The following is a 19,136-nucleotide window of genomic DNA, read 5'->3' as shown; positions in this document are numbered from 1 at the left end:
ATCATGTAAAGCAACCATAAACACATGAAAAGACCTAGGTTTACAATTTATGATTAAAACTCTACTATCTACACAATATACATAGACATAAAATGTAAAAACTTAAATATCTTAGAAACAGTAGCCAATCAGTTGTTTTGTCATATTTGAATTCAGCACATCAAAATACATAATAAATAGCACATTTTATCTCTGAAGCAGACGACTTCTCAAAAATTGTAGACCAGTGGTATCATAAGACCTGACTTACCACTGCACATCAGTTCTCATGATAGCTAAATGCATCAGAGACGTGGCCAGCATTTCCTCCATCTGCAGAGTTAACTCAGCTAACAGTACCTGCAGTGGCAGAAACCTTGCATGGGGATACAAAGAGGAATGCAATAACCTACCCACTAAGGCCCTCACTTTGTAATGCAGTTAGCGTGAAACTCACCATGGAGTGGAGAGCCTGAGCAGGGCTCCACACACCATCATGGGAACACCATGGAGATGGTTTGCTTGCCATGCCTATATCAGGTGAGAGGTATCATGATATTCATAACAACACACATTTGGCTGGCCCTGACATCCTGCACAATTGGGGCAGAGGGAGTGTGGCTACTATTCCAGCCTGTAGGCTGGAAATGGGGTGGAGTATGTAAGTGGGTGCTAAGAAGAGCTGTATTGCAGCCCCATGCCCTAGCCTCGGATATGGGTCTTTGAGTTTTGCTCCCCACAACTCCACGCCCCTCACCCATTCTGAAGCCCAGTTAGTTGGTCTCTGTTCAGGCAAAGTGAATTTCACCTGTGCAGTACGAGTGCCCCACCCAGTCCGAACACCCTTCTGATAGGGGAGTAGGAAGAGCAGATAACTGCATCTCTTCCTAAGCAGGCTTCTTTGCTATGGTCCCTGTACTGAATAATGCTGCAGAAGCTGTGATGCTGGGGCATGGGCTTCCTGAGGGGGACATATGTGTCAGTGCAGGGGAAACAAAGCTCTGCTCTAGCTCCAGCCTGAGTTATGGGCTTGATGCAGGAACCACTTGGGGTAATTCTCTGGACTGTATTGTGCAAGAAGTCAGACTGAATGTGGGTCCCTTCTGCCTTACAGTCAATGACAATGAGAACCAGCCAAAGCCCTTATAATGAAACTGAATCAAACTAACTCCCCAGTTGTATTTATGCTATCAGTAACCTTCTTTTAAAAATAATTCTTGAGCGTTTCTCCTTCCTCTTGTCAGGCAGGATGTGGAAATTTCAAAATACCATGGGAGAGGCTAGTCACAGTATGTTTACTATGTTGGGGGTAAAGCAGATGGAAATCACTGTTTGCATACAACTTCTGCTTTAATTCTCCCCTCCTTCAGGATGTTTACATGGGCTAACTGGTATGGGTGAAATAACAGCTGCCTCGAACCTTAGCACCAAACTTCAAGTAACTTTACTGCAACTTAACCAAACTTCTTTTAACTAATAAACAAAACTAAATAATAAATGTCTGGTTTGTTTGTATGCACTTCCTGGCTGTGTGGAAATAGATATATTAGACTGCAAAGGCTTCTGTGAAGAAGCATTTTTGCAATTGTGCATTAGGGTTTTGTTTGTTTGTTTTGGGTTTTTTTGGTATTTCCTGCCTGGATAAATCTAAAAAGTACGGATCTTGTAAGAATTCCTGTCCAGTTTGCAGAAGAAAGAAGTTTCAGATCCAAACAAATATCAGACTTTTTGATGTTTATCCCAACTCAACCAACACTTAGAACCTTTTGACGTGCAGAGACGTGGCCAGCTTCTTGTGAATTTGGGTGGGAGTTTAAAAGCAGTCCTGGTTTTTTTTAATAGGAATAGTGGTTATCCAGAGCTCTTGCTGCTTTTATCCAGTAGCTATTTCTAGCTTTTGGGGTTTTAAATGTGGAATAACAAACTAGCAAAGCCTCTCTTTAGGTATCATCTGTTACATTTTCTGTCTTTTGGAAACAGTGTAGTTGGTGCCAGCTCTTTGCCTGCCTTTCTTTGCTTTATAATTCTATAGAGATAAGAGGTAGGGGTCCCAGCTGCTGTGTGTCTCTCATATTTATAATTTGATGTATTTTGGTTGGTATCTGAGCAGGTTTCTGACTGATGGTTGCTCCTTTTGATTCCTACAAGGACAGAACCTCTTTGTGTCTCTCTATATAAGAATACTGACTTGATGGTGGTTTGACTCAAAAGAGAGCTATGACCAGCCCACTTTGGCCAAATGGCTGGATTGCCATCACATGCGGCCATTTGACAGAAGATGAATGTAGAGGGTGGGCAGTAACTGACAAGATGATCCTTGCAGAAGATATGAAAACTTGTATTTTTTAGAAAATTGAAAAGAGAAGAAAATTGTAGAAGCATCATGTTCTTAGAGGCACAGGTTTTCTCAGATGTACCATTTTTCAGTAGTCCAAGAAAATCAAGGAAAAATACAGGGAAAGTAAATGGGAGTGGGAAGAAAAATCCCAGAAAGAGAATGGACAAGCAGTGTTGTCAGATATCCCAGTCCCTAAGCAGGATCAGCCTGGGGATGAAAAGCAACTGACTGAAGATGCACCTGGGTTAGACAGATGTGGTTTTGGTGAGAAAGAGGGCAATAGAACTTGTTGGAGCAGCAGACATCTTGTTTTGGTGACTGGCCTGTGGTTTATAGAGCTCCCTTCCATAAGACATTGCCCTCAAGCAGTGGTTCTCGACATTACCCATATTGAGATCTCCCTCCTATTTAGCAATATGGGAAGGGCAGGGTGCTCACAATTCTCTGACACCTGTTTGCAACCCCAGTGAGAGTTTTGACCACTCCCTAAAGTGTGATTGACCCACAAAGAGTGCAAGCTACAGAAAGACCCTGTACTGTGTGCTTTGCAGTACTGCTTATCCATGTCAATGCACCAGTATAACACTTAAAGTGAAAGAGAAGGAAAATGGCATTCCTCAAGCTTGGCATCATTACAGGGCAACAGCACCTACCTTACTTTTACTATCTCTCTAGCACTGAGGATTAATAATATTGCTGCTACTGTTACCAAACCAACACATGCACTGTCTTCAAGCAAGAACTACAGGAGGGGAAAGGTCAACTAGATCACCTGAGGACTTTCCGAAGAAAGGCTAGAGGATGGGAGAAACATTTGCCCTTCATCTTCATCCACACTCTGTTGAAGAGGCTCCTGGCTTCCAGGCAGCAAATTCTTCACCATTGCTGTCTTGTGTTTCTGATAGCTCATCAAAGGCATGCTCACGCTCTCAGACGAGCAGCCAAATAATTGCATATCTTTATTTTACAGCACAATATGCCTGCTTTGAGCCTGAGGGAGGTTGAGTCTTTATTTCTAGCATAGCTTCTGGGCACAATGCCTATACCAGGATGCCACTTCTACAATGAAGGGATGCCACCAACAGGGGGTGTATGCATAATCAACTGATAAAAAATAACTGCTTCTCTTTCAAAGTCCAAAGCGGATAAACAACTACATAGGAAACCAGTAGCAATACCTACCTTTCTGGACCTCATAGAGAGGCAAGGATTATGTCACAATATAACAAACAGACCATTATGGATCTCGTTAACAAGATCTGAAAATCCAAACATGCAGGAGCCATGCTTTATATGCAAACTGCATCTTCATTAACTAGAAGTGGCCTTGGACCAAAATAGCAAATCCACACATCCCCATTGTAGTTATTCTATGTTCAGTGTCAGGGGCTGCATCCTAAATGGTACGGCTCAGGCCATTTTGTACCTGTAGCCTTTTCAATGGCAGGGTTATTTAAAACCTAGGTTACAAACTCTATTTACAGGAAAACTAGTCACGGGGGGTATGTACGGTAACACCGTGTCATCTTGACTAACGGCAGGGGAGACCAGTCCACTTATTATGTGTAGCGTTTGATATTGTAGTTACAGGGGTTCCTCTATACGCTAAACCCCTAGGGTGCCAGTCGCGTGCCTAGTGTGCTATGTCTTGGAGGCAAGTACTGGAGGTGCTCCAGCAGCTAGGCCTGCTAGGCATTAGCCCTGGTGGGTCCCATCCCTGCTCAGACACATGGCTAAAGGAAAGGTTTTTACTAGGGCTGGCAGGAAAAGGAAAGGTTGCAGGTACCCTAGGTACAGAGGTTTAAATAGTAGGGTTCAAGATGAGCAATAGCAGTTCCTCTTTGGGTCCCTGGGGCAGTCCAGTTGAGAGTCATGGTCCTCATGCCTGGGGTGATCTTTCCAGTCCAGTGTCTGTTCAAGCAAATAAGCATTTGCGGATTTCCAAGCCAGGTTCAGTTAGTGTCTTTCATTGGGGCCTCTCTGCCCTGGTTCCCTGATTAGCTGCTGTTGGTCCTTTGTAAGTCCCTCACAGACCTGCTCCCATCTTTGATGTCTGGCCATCCCAGCCTTTTCCATACACTGCTCTGTCCACAGTACCTGGGGCTTCTTTTCAGCTCCCTGCTGCCACATGGCTCCTACTCCCAAAGAGCCCAGCCATTTCCTAGTTCAGGACCTTTCCCTGCACCTGGCTGGAGAAGAGCACGTAGACTGGGGAGGTGGCTGATGGAATTCGTAGTCCCCTGTTTGGGAAATCCATCACTCTATATATGCAGTAGCGTTGCAATAACAAGTCATGTATTAAGTTTAGTTTTGGTAGTTTTTCATTTTCTAAGAGCTATAGAATTTAGCCATATAGACAGCCGGCACATCTTCAAAACTGACAGTCTTACTAGTATCACCTAGCCTTGGATAGAGTGGATTCCTCAGTGCTGAGCAGATAGCTGGTATGAAAAATTGAGGGAGACTTTCTCTTTACATGTGGCAGCTATGCTCATTTATGCCTTGGCATCCTGGGAAGAAGCTTGCTTCTGAAATGTCGTGATCTAACATGGTAACACCTGTAGAATCTGTGTGTGTGCAGGTCTGCTTGTTCTTAAACTGGGTCATCAGTAAAGTGAGTCTGTTTGTTCCCCTCTGTCAGCAGCCAACAAACAGGCTTTCAGCACACCCACCTGCCCGCATGTGGACAGTGTTTTGGAGTCTGAGCCCTTTGTAAAACAATCAGACTGAGCAAGTTTAGGAGGTTGTGCCTATTCAGAACACCTACGTGCTTCTGACAAAGAAAGTCAAGCTTTTGGAAACTATCGTCATTTGCCTCCTCCCTAGAATCTTGCATCAAGAACATTGTATCCTGAAGGGTGTGTAGGGCAAGCTACCCTGATCATATTATGTAGTCAAGTATATATTCAGTCACTGGATGAATTATACCCTCTCTGTTCTCTTTATTCATTATTTGAGGTCTGATCCTGCTCCTGTTGAAGACAACAGCAAGACTCCCACTGCCTTCAGTGGGCGTAGGATCTGGTTTAAAGTCCTCAAACAATATTTGGGCCAGTAGAGGGTTACCATTGCTCAAGAGCATATAATAGTATGTCAGTGTGCGTGTACAGAATGTACTATTCCTTCTACATTCTTGTATCCCGGGGCTTTGTTTTGCTTTCTATAAACTGTATGAAAGAAATCAAATGACAAATCATTCCATTCCTTAAATATCTATAAATGTGTAAGATCCACACAAAGAAAAAAGTAATCAGTCTGAGTTATTAGTGGGCTCTAACAAGGTAGAAGCTCCAGAGGGGTTGTATCTAGTGGAAGGCAAAGTATACAGTGTTTTACCATCAGAGGAAATAATGTTTAACTATAAGCATATCCTTCTAATTTCTGCTTACAGTCGTACTTATCAGAAATCCAATTTTGCTAATGCTGGCACTGTAGGGATTTTAATCTCCTTTTTCAGGAGGGAAAAAGTTTCCCTTCTCTGGTTATAATTTCATTCTTTACTATGGTGACTGCACTTGGACTGTTGTGAGACATGAGAGTTCATGCCTCCAGCTCCCACAATGCCCATCTGCACGGATGATCACTTTAATGTCTGAACTGAGCATGCGTGGAGAGTGCTCTGTGTGGGTACTCGGGTAAGAACTCACACTGACAAGGCCACTGCAGATAGAAGTCCTTAAAGGCAAATGTGCTGTTTGACAGATCCCGTCCTCCGTCTAGCTCTGTATCATGATTTATCATAACTAGCTTTGACTAGAGACATTTTGGTATGTGCATTTAGGAAGAGCAAGTGTTGAGGTTACTCTTAGCCTTGCCAAGGCCATGTAGCGTTGGGCAATTATTTCTCTCGGAAACATCTGTAACCCTGAAGAGCTCCCATGGCATGGAACCGAAGTCCAAAAGTCTGGGGCCAAAAGTGCCTTTTCTCTCATCTCCAGGTTAGCAGCCAAGCTCTCAAGAGGTTACGCAGTGCTGTAACAGTGTTCTTGTACTGCCAGCGTCTGAGGAGCTGATGTTGTGTAAAGGTACCACCCTCAAGTTCGGCAAATTAGTATATGTTGGTGATGCTGTTATTCTTTCCTCGTTAGGTTTTGACACCCCACCCATCACCGTGGTGTCCCAAGCAGGGCCAACTCTGGCTTTTTGGCCGCCCCAAGCCAAAAAAACCCCCAAAACACCTGTGGCGCGGCCGGAGCGCGGGTGCAGGGGGACCGGCTGGGGGAGGGGTGGGATTCTCCGCGCCGGAGCGGAACAAGAACAAACAAACAAACAAACAAAAAAAGCGGCCGTGCTGCCCTAGGATTGGGCAGAATGCCGCCTCCAACACTCTGCCGCCCCAAGCACCAGCTTGCTCAGCTGGTGCCTGGAGCCGGCCCTGGTCCCAAGCGCATGTTCTGCACCCACACATAGGGTAACGTTTTTTTAATCTCTTGAAAACTGGCCAATTTTGTAAACATTTCACCTAAGTATAGGGGTCACCTTTCTATGAAAATCTCCCTAATCTCTAACTTCTCTTCTGAAACCATCAGGGTAGATCCTAAAGTAGGATGTATGGTGTTCTATGTGGAAAAGCCAAACAAACTCATTGTTTGCTGTGTGTCACACCTCTCCTGCATTTTCCTTACAAGACAGGTCTCTGAGGGTGAGAAAGTCACCTGTCCGGTACATGCCAGTATCAGCACTCTGTGGCTCTCTCTGGTGTGCAGCAAAAGAAACAGGCTTTACAGTGGCTTGGGCCAGTCCTGGGTGAACATTGTGCCATGTATCTTTCCTTCCCCATGTGCAGATTTCCCAGCACTCCTTACTCAGAGCCCAGCCCTGCAGAACTTTACACTAAATCATGAAGTGGTATTTTGTTCATACAGGCAGTCTCACTGGAGCCAATGAAATAGCTTGCCTCAGCAAGGGCTAATCACATGAGTGAGAATGTGGCAAGTAGGGTGACGAGATGTCCCGATCTTTGGGGCTTTATCTTATATAGGTGCCTATTACCCCTCACCCCTTGTCCTGATTTTTCACACTTGCTATCTGGTCACCCGAGTTGTAAAGTTGGTTTTGTCACTGTTCTACATGGAGGTGAAGTCCCTTTGACAGCAGTGGGAGTTTTGCTGGAGTATGGGGTGCAGAATAGAGCTGTGACACCGCTTAAATAAAGGGGAGCAACACTCATTGCCTATATAATTCTTATAAATCCCACCAATGCAATCCTTCAGTAATGAAGCATGTGTTCCCCACCATCTGGAGAATCTTCCTGGAGCTTTGATGTGCCTCACGGTGTTTTTTCGCAAGCTTGACCCTTGTCAGCTTTAGGGTCTGGCAACTGGCATAAGTGGGCCTGGTGCCACCCAACGTACGTGCATAGTGCAAACCCTGCCAGAAAGTTAAAACAGACATTAGGGACCCGGACCCTCTGTGGTGAGGAGTGCAAGAGCGGAGAGGGAGCAGCACTTAACAGGAGCGGGCCTCAAATTTCAGTATTTGGTTTGTCAGATTCCCATTGAAAATCTCAGCTGGTGCAGTGCCGCATGCCTATGATTAAGGGGACATTGCAGCGAGACCTCTGCTCGGAGCTGGATTAACTTCAAAACCACAAAAAAAAAAAAAAAAAAAAAGCCCCTTCTATGGCCATGTAAGGAGAGATTCTGGCTCTGGTGAATCAGGATTAGTGCTCTACAAAGGGAGGAGAAGACTATTATAGTGAAATCTAGACCCTGAGCAGCTCTCCATAGGAGGCACCCACAGATCTCTGCAAAGGAGAGTGGGGGCGGAGGGGGAGAGCATCTGTGGCCAGGCCAAGTTTGCAGAGGAAGCCAGATCACCGTAGCTGTACCCCAGAGCAGGTGTAAAACTTCCATTGAATAGAGCGCATGGAAATGTGTTGTCAGTATATGAAAGTAATATTCAATTTCAGCTTATTCATAATAAAATCAATAAATGCACTGGATTGCCCACTGGATCGATCAAGCTGATTAGCTTTTCCTGTGACCCCAAGCAGACAGGAGCAGGGGTGGTATGACTGAGATGAAATAATGTAAATTCTCTCACCTCTTTTGCTATTTGCATGAACATTTTTCCTCCACCTTTACAGTGAATTTTAATTACAAGTGTTTTTGGCCTCTGTAAACTGTATCTATATAAGGATAGTCTATTTGAAACTGTATTTAGCAGCTGCTTGTAGACATGCATTGATGAGCAAATATGACATGTAGTCACACACACACACATGCTAAAAATAATAAATTTTAAAAATCCAAAACAAAAAATGCATGTAATGAGACCGAAAAATCCCAGTGTTTTCTTTATCATGCCCATGTGTAATTTTAACATGAAGTATTATGTAGTAGTCTGTTCTGGCCCTACTCTGCGTAAGCAGATCACATAAGCTCATCTGCATAGTAAACTCAGTGTTGAAGAAATTAAATCTGAAATGGTTAGTGTTTCTCTGTAGTGAATGTGTGGTGGGGAGGGTTTATGGAATGGGTTTACCTGAATTTTCTACGTTTAGTTTAATAAGAAAGAGAATGATTCTATTTAAAAGCAAAACAGCACGGTAAAATGATCAAAGTCATTGGGCCTTATGGTGCGTTTTTTAATCAGGTAAAACTCTCATTGACCCTTGAGGAATGAGGGATAGGGTACGGCCGTGTGTCTCTAGCGGTTAAATCCACTGACTGTTGTCTAAGCACTTCTTTCTCCTAACAAGCTGCTCACTGAAATGTGCTGAGAGGAACAAGGTAACTCAGAAAGTACTGCAAATGCTACAGCTGTCTCTCTCCGGTGCTGAAAGAAACTCTGAAAGTCCATTTTTGGGACAGAGGTAGCGTGGCTATAATACTGGCTAACGCTTTCTAGGGGGATGCTCATTGGGCTAGCCCTCGGGATAGGAGCAAAATGTCCACAAACACTGGCAATATCTTCTTGTGGGAGGATTCCACCTACTTTCTGGACTGTGTTCACCCCACACTAGTTTAGAAAGGTCTCAGGAAAATAGGATACAGTGTTGTGGTGTTTAAAAATTAACTAATCAGGCTTAACCCGCTTCAGTTTACAGTGGGAAAAATGGCAATTTTTAAAAAGGATGAAGCCTCTTTGTGAATAGGGACCTTGGAGGGTAAATACAGGACTGAAACCCAAGAATCTTAATTTTGCCTCAAATTTTGGCGATACTGTTTCTATAGAGACCAAAAGGAAGCTTTGGCTCCCCCACTCAGCTATTAAAGTTTAGTGCATTGAAAACTGTCTTCATGCTGTGATACCCTTTCAAGGAGTAGAATAGGGTCTGAGCTAATCCATGAAAGTTGTCATGCTATGAACTAGTAGTCAAGCTTTTTCCTTTCAATTGAGTCTAAAACTATACTGTACTTCACACTTGATTGGCCCTTCAGATGGCAGGACTCAATATCCCTGCTGGAAATAAGCTCGTCTTCACACAGTGATGTTGAACGTGGAAAGATCTTGTTTCTATGGCATAATTACTGGCTCTACGATATGCAAGTCATAAGGAAAAGATTTTTTGAAAAATTTGTCTAACTATATAAATCAAACTTTTTAAAATGCAAATTTAGCAAGATTTTCAGTTTGCCTGTCTCAGTGACACTGGCGTGCTGTCTGCCAAGAGACTATGGACCTAATCAAACATTCCTACCAACTTAAGAGGCTTTTTTTTCTCAGTGTTACATGCATAAATATAGCAAGGGAAAGCTATCATCTGAATACAAGCCTCTGCTTTATCCCATTGAGTGTACTGTAGCAAAGGTAATGAATGGGTCATTTTATTTACCATCAGAGCTATCAAGATAACGGTATCAAGCAAAAGTCTGTACTATGGCAATTTTTATAATGGAAAACACTGCTTCCTTTGACCTTCAGGCTGCTAGTTTTGTTTGTTTTCACATGGGATAGATCAGTAGCTGGTAACTGTGAGATATAACAACAGGTGGAGTAGCCAGCAACAGTCTAAATTAAGACTTCACAAGTTAAGCACTAATGTATTTTTATTAATAATTTTTTAAAATGGAAAGATGCCTTGAGCTATGCAGACCAAAAGGGGGCACCAGGGTATTAAAAAAAGTTATGGTGCTTTTGGTAGTTAACAAATATAAAATTAAACATAGCTGATACTCTTTTTTGTTTTTTTCCCTGGTGTATTTAGTGAATGAAAAAGAGTGATTCTCCTCAAAAGTGGGGTGAATTTCCAGTGTTTTCAAAACACCAACAAAACACATTGATTCAAAGAATCAATGTATGTATTTGGGTGGGGTTTTTTTAAATATTCTGCAAGTTTTTAAATGCAGAAATTTGGAGTTTATTTTTTCGTTTTTGATAAAATGTTGCATTTTCCTCAAAATCATTTTCATAACAGTTTGTTTAATACATTTTAAAATCTTATCAGCATGAACTCTCTTTTCTTTATCATTCAAGATTTGACCCTGCCAACACTTTTAAATGTAAGTTTCCTTTTTGCTAGATTAACCACTTACTCAGTGTAACAGGATCTCTCTTTACTGGGGTGTGTTTTGAAGCTGAATCAATCAGTATGGTACATTTCCTATGGCATAGTTAGCACAAAGTCTACATTCGAAAAGGCAGCATTTATTGCAAATAGAGGCTAATTTATAGATTATACAGACAACAGCAGCAGTCAGCGCAAGGCACAGACTTTAGAAGAAATTGTACACTTTGAATAGTATGACATGAAAAGTATTCATTCTTATGTTGTGGTGAGGTAAGAATTAAGTAGCATAGGACACATTCTATATACATACATTTGCAATCATCAGACTATAGACAGATTTGTTTAAAAGTCGTCTTTGTGTGAATTAATATGACATAGGTAGTGTGCAGATTAATTGTGTTTCTTGGTTGTTGGTTTTTTTTGCTTCCTTAAATTATACACGTTTTTATTATGCATAACATATAAATCTTAAATTTGAAAAAAGCTAAGTATGTCTACTTGTTAAGCATGAATCAGACTGTTAGAACTATTTTGCCTATACCAATCATTGCTTTTTTTATTTGTATTTTTTGTAGCTATGTTAGTTTAAACATCCTTTCAGAAAATTGGCAAATTCAATTATTTTTAACACCAAATTTGAACAAGTTTGTTTCCCTTATTTTCTGACACCTATTTTATTGGATTTTAAATTAGAATTTAAAAGATGAACATGAAGATTTCTCAAGCATTTGACATAATGTTTTATAGTTTAATTTGTATCTGGACCCAAGCTTTATTTTTAGTTTTGTTATGAAATCCTTATTTATTGGACCATATACTATGTAATGTCAGGCATCTGACTAGCTGTTGTTACAGTAATAATTATGATGCATGTAGCTAATTACTTTGTGTAATCTGGAGAACTAGATTATTTTTTAAATTGTTTATATTTATTTAAAATTTATGGATTTCAACAATAATATTAAATTCCAGTTATCAAAATGCAATTGTTCATATAAATACAATACTTGTAGTTTTATTTTGAAATGTAACCAATTTTATATTTAAAAGGGTAAATATCACATGGATATCTTCTGATTTACTTGAAATAAAGATATAGTGGCATTATGGAATCCATACCATTTATTGTCAATGCTTTATGAAAATTGGAGTACACTAAAATCTAATTGTGATTTAAGGAATGGCATTTGGATCATGTCAGTTATTTTGCAAGAAATGTAAACAAATGCCATTTTGTTAGATCACACTTCGAAAGAATGTACGTTCATACATAAATATAAATGAATGAATTATGAGTATTGAGTTACATAAAAACTATTTTGAATAATTTAGTTGAAAAAACTGCAAATATTCTGTTCCGAGAAAAATATATAGTTGGTGCAGTTTTTTTTCAGAATTCATTTATTCCATGTTCAATGTCCTGCACTCTTTATATTTCTACAAAGTGCAGTTCAACTGTATATTCTGTGAAAAATAATCACTGAAAAGCGGTATAATTAACTTGTCCTATTAATATGATTTCTTTAAAAAAAAATTCTGTAACATGCTCACTCTTTCTGCACTGCACAGTTAATCCTATACTGTGCTCTATAGTCATGTGGATTTATTTTTTTTGTTTACAAAAGGGTAACAATGTTCATCAAATTAATTGCTGGACATTTAAAAATAGAGAGGTCTGGAAACCCACACAACTTTGGTTCCTAGAACATAAATTTCCTCAATCAGAGTATATAGAAGGCTAGTTTCTCACATTAAACTGTAATTCTATAATTAGTGACATTTTGCCTTGGGGTAAAAGCATATTTGTGCAATTTTAAAACATATATTTTGCTATTTTTATATGCAACACAAGAGCAGGGAAATAAAAGAAACAAAGAAAATTCCTCAGTGTTGTAAATGTATCATGCGTCACTTAAATACAAAACAAGACTTAGCTTCTTAATTTCATGACTCAAGAGGACAAATTCTGCTCTCTGTTGCATTTGTGAAATCCATATTGAAATTAATTAGGGCTTCATAGGTGTTATTCAAGGCAAAATTTAATGTCAATTATTTTTCCTTGCTTTATATTTTTTCTACATAGCCAATTTATTAATGTTTGAAATTTGGCTGCTGCACATGCTCAGTGACTTAGCTTGTTTTCTTAACCCACATCCGTGTACTGTGTAAGCATAAGTAAGGTCTCCGTATCATGTAATATCACCACTCTGGACTCTCTACTTCATAAATGTAGAGTCACTATAACCGGAATTTCCATTTGCTTGTTGCACTGTGGAGGAGAAAAAAAAAAACATGCTCATTCTACTTCACTGTAATTGCAGTTTCTCTTTATCCAACTTGGCTGTAAGTGGACGTTAGTGAGTGAAGTTCTTGCTGATTTCGATATTATATACTGTATAAATGAATATGTGGGTCCACCCCAGGCCATTTAAAAAAGCCCAACAAGCTAAAAGCAAACAATTTCAAACTCTTGTTAAAAAATAAAGCCTCAAGTTGCTGTAAGCCTGTGATGGTATCATAAGAATCTGTGAATAGTAAGTGAACACTTTTTAAAACCTGGGAAGTATATCTTTTCAATGTTGATACAGGTTATATTTTCATGCCTCCATAATACTGATTTTGTCTCTCTTTAATGCTAGCATAAAATAAGGAAACAGAATCTCCAAAACAATTCTGTTTCTCTTCTTCAACCCACAAAACCCAAGACTTTGGAAGTTAAGGCAGAAACTCAAAAAAGTGACTGATCTTGCAAATCACACAAGGTGTAGTGTTATAGCACACACCTTAACTCAAGTTAAAGATGGATTTCTTTCCCTTTGCCTGTTTAAATCAGATGCCTGATACCATTTCAATGTAACGTTTCATGTATAACAGTTGATTTGTAATAGTCTTATTACATACAGCACCTGAAGATGAGGATTATGATGTGATAAAATCAGTACTTTTAATTAACTGTAGAGTTTTGGATGCCTCATTACCTACTCATAGAGGAGACCTTTTATATATCACCAGCATCCATTTGCAGAAGTAAAGGACCTCAAATTTCAGACATGAATTAAAAAAACCCAAACTAATAGGGTACTCTGAATCAGACAAATTAAACACACTACAGTGGAACAGGTTTAATGCTGCTCTGCATAATTAGAGAATTAAATGTGCATAGATATAGTTTTACTATATTACTTAACACTGATTAACCTAATGTTGATACAGAATAAGTGATAAAAATGGGTAATTGCCAGGTGATTAGGACTCAAGACCTAACTGTAGGACCAAGACCTAACGGCTTTAAAGATATTTTGTCAAAATGGACTCATAGAGGAAAAAAAATGACATTCCATCCCGTTTCTTGCTCTTGAACTATCTAAATTAAATGCAGAGATTCTTTCACATTGCACACTGTTTTTGCTCATTTGACATTTAATACTGTGTTATCAGCACTGCTCATCTTAGATGAGATACAGAAGGAAAACACCCGATTTGAGTGCGATAAAAATTTAGCTAATCCAATAGCTGTATAAGTTCTTAAGGCATGAGTCAGAAAAAAAACGTGCTCACTTTATACACTGTAAAATGCAGAGAGAACCCTAAAAATTTGGCTTATGTGGATGTGTGTAATATTAAAGTGAGTGGCATTTGGGCCAGAACTGGGGCTCCTAATGTTTTGTACATATTGGAAAGGCTCTTCTTTCAGTAACTTGCCTTTCATAATAAACCCAGATATAAAATGGATTTTTCTCTATAAAAATTATAATTCGTTTTGAATAAAAACTATATTTGAAAAGTTTATTGAAAGCTACTTCGTTCTACTGTTTTTATTCTTTTCACCATGGCTGACATGCTAGTGCATTCAATAAATATCATGTTATTGTATGTTTGAAGTTTGCAACTAAAACCTTTTATTTTTAATCTCTAATTAAATCCAGTAGGAAGTACTTCCTGAATGGCCGAGACCTTTCACACTCTGTTACCTAATTCTTTGCAGGTGATTTTTTTTTGGTTCTGTGAAATGCTAGCCATAGCAAAAACTGTTAAACTCCATAACATGCAAATGTTATCTGACAACTAGTAGACACTGAAATGCGGTGGTAAGTAAAGAAATTTGTCAGCTAGAATATGTGCAGAAACAATATTAATTTTAGATTTTCATTCCCCCAAATCAATTTGAGGTGTTAAATGCTAACTAATAATTTTCTAGTAATGCATAAAAATATTCTAATACTCATATAAATATTTTCTATAAAGTTATTTTGTCCTTTTATTTCACAATTCATAAAACATTAATAAAAAGATATTGACAGCACTCAATAAATACTGAAATATCAGAGATTGCTACTATATTTACATCTACTAACCATGTTATATTTGTATCCTCTTCTTAATTGTCTAATAGGGGGCTTTTTTCGTTCTTTAAAGACTGCTAACTCTTAGAAAATGCTGGAGATCAAGACAAAGTAATATTACACAAAAGGGAAAGAGGGGGATTGTAGATCCCCTCCCCCCCCCCCACACACACATTCAAATAAGTCACACACCAGGCCAAAGTTCCAAATATCTTCTTTTTTTAAGTGCACACACTGAAGTCCAGACGAAAGGGCAGCAAATCATGTAAACTACAACACACTAACAATGGAAAACACCCAACTCACAAGAATGCCTTTTCTCTCCCAAAGAAGAATCGGCCCCTCACCTCAAAATGCTTTGCTATAAAAAAGGACTTTCCCAGGCGAAATAACATACTTACATTGGAAGGAGCCTTTTATAGTGTGGCTGTTTTTGTAGTTAATTTAAAAAGTGGCCCTTCTTTTTCCTCCCTGCAGAATAAAACAATGTAAAGAAATAGAAATGACACTGCAATGACTTGGCTTTTCTTGCCCACCTCTTCTTATGTGAAGAATTCATTTGATACATGAGGTCTATATCTCTGTGCTGGTATCTACAATTTAAATCAGTTTCAATTTTCTTTAGAGCTATATAGTGAGATATTTCCTGTAGGTTTTAATAATGCCAGTTGAAACGCAAACAACTCAGTGAGCCAATTAAAACCATATTTCTTTCAATACAATAAATGTAAAAACAAATAAAATCAATTAGTATTACACAGAAATTTTTAATGCTAATGAAATATCATTTTGGGATCAACAAAGGGTGAGATTTTTAAATCATTGATTTATCATCTATTTTTTTTAAAAAGTGATAGATTAAAAAAAGGAGAATTCATTGTATTTTGGATAGAAGATACTATTTTTATTTTAAGGCTGACATCTAAATGAATGAAGTGACTTTTGTTTAATTTAGTATTGGTATTTTTCCTCTCTCCTCCCTCATATATGCATACAGTTTACACAAATACACATCAGCGTATGCGTTGCTAAACCTTTGAAGTTTTTAGCGATCTGTCTGATTCATATAGCTTACTATCTCTCAGCCAACTCTTGTCATTTTAGCCATGAAAAACCCATTCATGATGTTTGCCACTATATTGTTTGCTATTAAGGCCCTGATCCTGCAAAGATATAACACATGCTGAACACATGCATTATCATCTCTTTTGAGATGTGCTGATGAAAAGTGTGATATAAGAGCTAGGTGTTATGATGATGAGTAATCTCAGGCACTGCAATGGGACTATTCGCAGTGAAGAGTGTGTAAATCTTTGCAGGATCAGGGCACTAAATGAGGTAAAATGAGCTACACAATGCATGTATAGCCACAGTGTTCGTGGAGAGGTTCATATATTCTTAAACCCAGGGTCAACTCTAGGCATCTCTGAAGAGTCCTGTCACATGGGGTTCTGCTTTTTCAACACCCAGACCCAGTGGCCCATTGTCACCTCCACACACACCTTGAAAGATGAACCTCATGAGACCACTCTGCTTGTTCCCTTTTAGCCCTTCCAACCTCCCTCTCCTCATGGCTCCCAGAGCGCCCCCATTATTAAAACCCTCCTGGAACCCTTCTGACACCCAAAGTGTCTCCTGACCAATACACATGCCAACTTCTGTGCCCCTCTACCCCCACCGGTTGTGCTAAGCATTTGTGGGAAGTCTGCCACATGGGCAGCATGTCTTATTTCACTCAGGGCTCCCTCTTTGCACACGATTACTGCACAATTATATGAATCATTATAACTTTATCCCCTTGTATTACTTAATTTCAGTGCAGTTAAGATCAATAAACTTACACTCAACACTGGAAATAAACAAGCATTCCCCAGAGCTTGGAGTGATACAGAGTAATGCTTCAGGGCCATATGCTTCCATTGATCTGTATGCAGAAGGAAGAGCGGAATACGGCTGTTAGCCTGCGCTGGAGTTTAAATTACGCTTGCATGCTTGCTTTCTTGCGCTGCTTTTTATCAGTTAGGAGGAGAATGTTTCCTTTTAAATTGTATCTACAGGATCATATGCTCCCCTCCCACATAAAACCATATGGAAGGTGACACTTACCAGAAAAGAGGCAGGATTCCAGTGTCGCCTCAGTTGTGTTCTCCAAGACAACATCGACCTGGCAGCTGTGAGCAAGGATGAGGGGAGCTGGCCAGCAGAACACATGCCCAGCCCTAGGCGCCACAGATACAGGAAGGCCAAATCCCACAACAGTCGAGCCTTATCTGCAAGGCCAGACTGCCATCCAGGCAGTATCTTTACAATGACCCATAGTTTTGAGTATTGCAAGTTTGGGGCCCTTTTTTCCATAGAGCCGCTTGTGTTCTGCAGTTCTATGCTCAAGAATCGAAGCGCTCATTTTTAACAATTAAGTTTCTAGCCCTTATGGTTGCGAAGAAAACCTTAAGAGTAACCAAATGAAAACCGATGCCGTGGAGCCTGCAGACAGCCTGGAACGCGAGCTGCTCTGCTCTGTTTATCTCAGTGAGATAATCCTGAAACCTAATGATAGCAATCTAAATGTCAACATTAACTATCTCACTGCTGCTTATTTTAGCAGAAACATCCAGCTAATACGTTTTGACAATTTGGGACAATGGGATAAAGTCCCAAATTGCCCCTGCCTACCTGTCCAACATCTAGCTTTGTCCTGATAACTTCAAAACCAAAGTTATGAGTTTCCAATACAGAAACTGGGGCTATAACAAACAAAACAACAACAAACTAAAATGCAGGGACAGTTTAAAATTGAAATTTAATATAAAAATAAAAAACATGAAGAGCTGCTATATTGCTTATTTTCACACTTAGCCCATTAAAAAAAACCCAGCTGACCAAAGGAAAAAAAATGAAGCTGCCACAGCATGTCCTGTCTGCAGCACCAGACCATTGCAGAATCGCTGTGGAGCATGTGGAGGCCTGGTTCTATCGCCTTACTGCAGAAGTAACTCTCCAATTGAAATGCACCAGTGATTTTATCATAGCAATGTGACGGTGAAGTCGCCAGAAAATTAAAAACATAAAATAATTTCCCCTGCTCTTCTTCATGCGCCTTTCCCTTTCTTCGCTTTTTAAACCAGTCTACAAAATGTGTTGTATGCAGGACTAGCCTCCTTATCGCAAAGAGGATATTTCAAAACTAATGGGGAACACAGAGAACGGCAACGCAAATGATTAGGAGCCTGGAGAATCTCTACTATATGGGGAGATCGAAAAAGTTGGGATTGTTTACCTTAAAAGGGAGACAGAGGTAACATGATAAAAGTATATAAAATAATGAATGGATAGCGCAGTGGTTCTCAACTAGGGGTACCCCTGAGGGCACGCAGAAGTCTTGCAGTGGGTACTTCAACTCATCTAGATATTTGCCTAGTTTTATGACAGGCTACACAAAAAGCAGTAGCGAAGTCAGTACAAACTAAAATTTCATACAGACAATGACTTGTTTATACTGCTTTATATACTATCCACTGAAATGAAAGTACAATCTTTATATTCCAATTGATTTATTTTATAATTATATAGTAAAAATGAGAAAGTAAGCAACTGACACTTCTGTATTTTTATGTCTGATTTTGTAAGCAAGTACTTTTTTAAGTGAGGTAAAACTTGGGGGTACACAAGACAAATCAGTCTCCTGAAAGAGGTACAGTAGTCTGGAAAGGTTGAGAGCCACTGGGATAGAGGAGGTAGATGGTAGATCATGTTTCCCCTGCCTCAAAACACAAGATCAAGGGGGCTTTCAATTAAATTAAAAAGTGGGAAATTCAAACCTGATGAAAAAAAAAATACTATTTTAAACAATGTGTAATTAGACTGTGGAACTCACCGCCACAGGATGTCAATAAGTGCAAAGCCTTAGTAAGATTCCAAGAGGGATTGGCCATTTATATGGAGTATTCAAAGTTAATGCAAAAGTAGGTTTGGAAGGGATAAAACCTCAGGTTCAGGGTTTAAATAAATCTCTAATTATTAA

General features: G+C 39.5%; 1 long non-coding RNA gene across 1 annotated transcript; it reads right to left on the bottom strand.

Moving 5' to 3' along the window:
* Positions 1-10,896: 10,896 nt before the first annotated feature.
* On the bottom strand, positions 10,897-17,351 carry LOC112058709 (uncharacterized). The gene is made up of 4 exons (XR_002887857.3): positions 17,222-17,351; positions 15,517-15,586; positions 15,128-15,209; positions 10,897-13,041 (listed from the first exon to the last, which is right to left on the bottom strand). It is a non-coding gene; the product is annotated as an uncharacterized LOC112058709 (long non-coding RNA).
* Positions 17,352-19,136: the final 1,785 nt, after the last annotated feature.

This window comes from Chrysemys picta, chromosome 9 (assembly GCF_011386835.1).
Source record: "Chrysemys picta bellii isolate R12L10 chromosome 9, ASM1138683v2, whole genome shotgun sequence".
NCBI lineage: Eukaryota > Metazoa > Chordata > Testudines > Emydidae > Chrysemys > Chrysemys picta.
The sequence above is the reverse complement of the archived record's forward strand: the minus strand, read 5'-3'. Positions and strand labels throughout refer to the sequence as shown.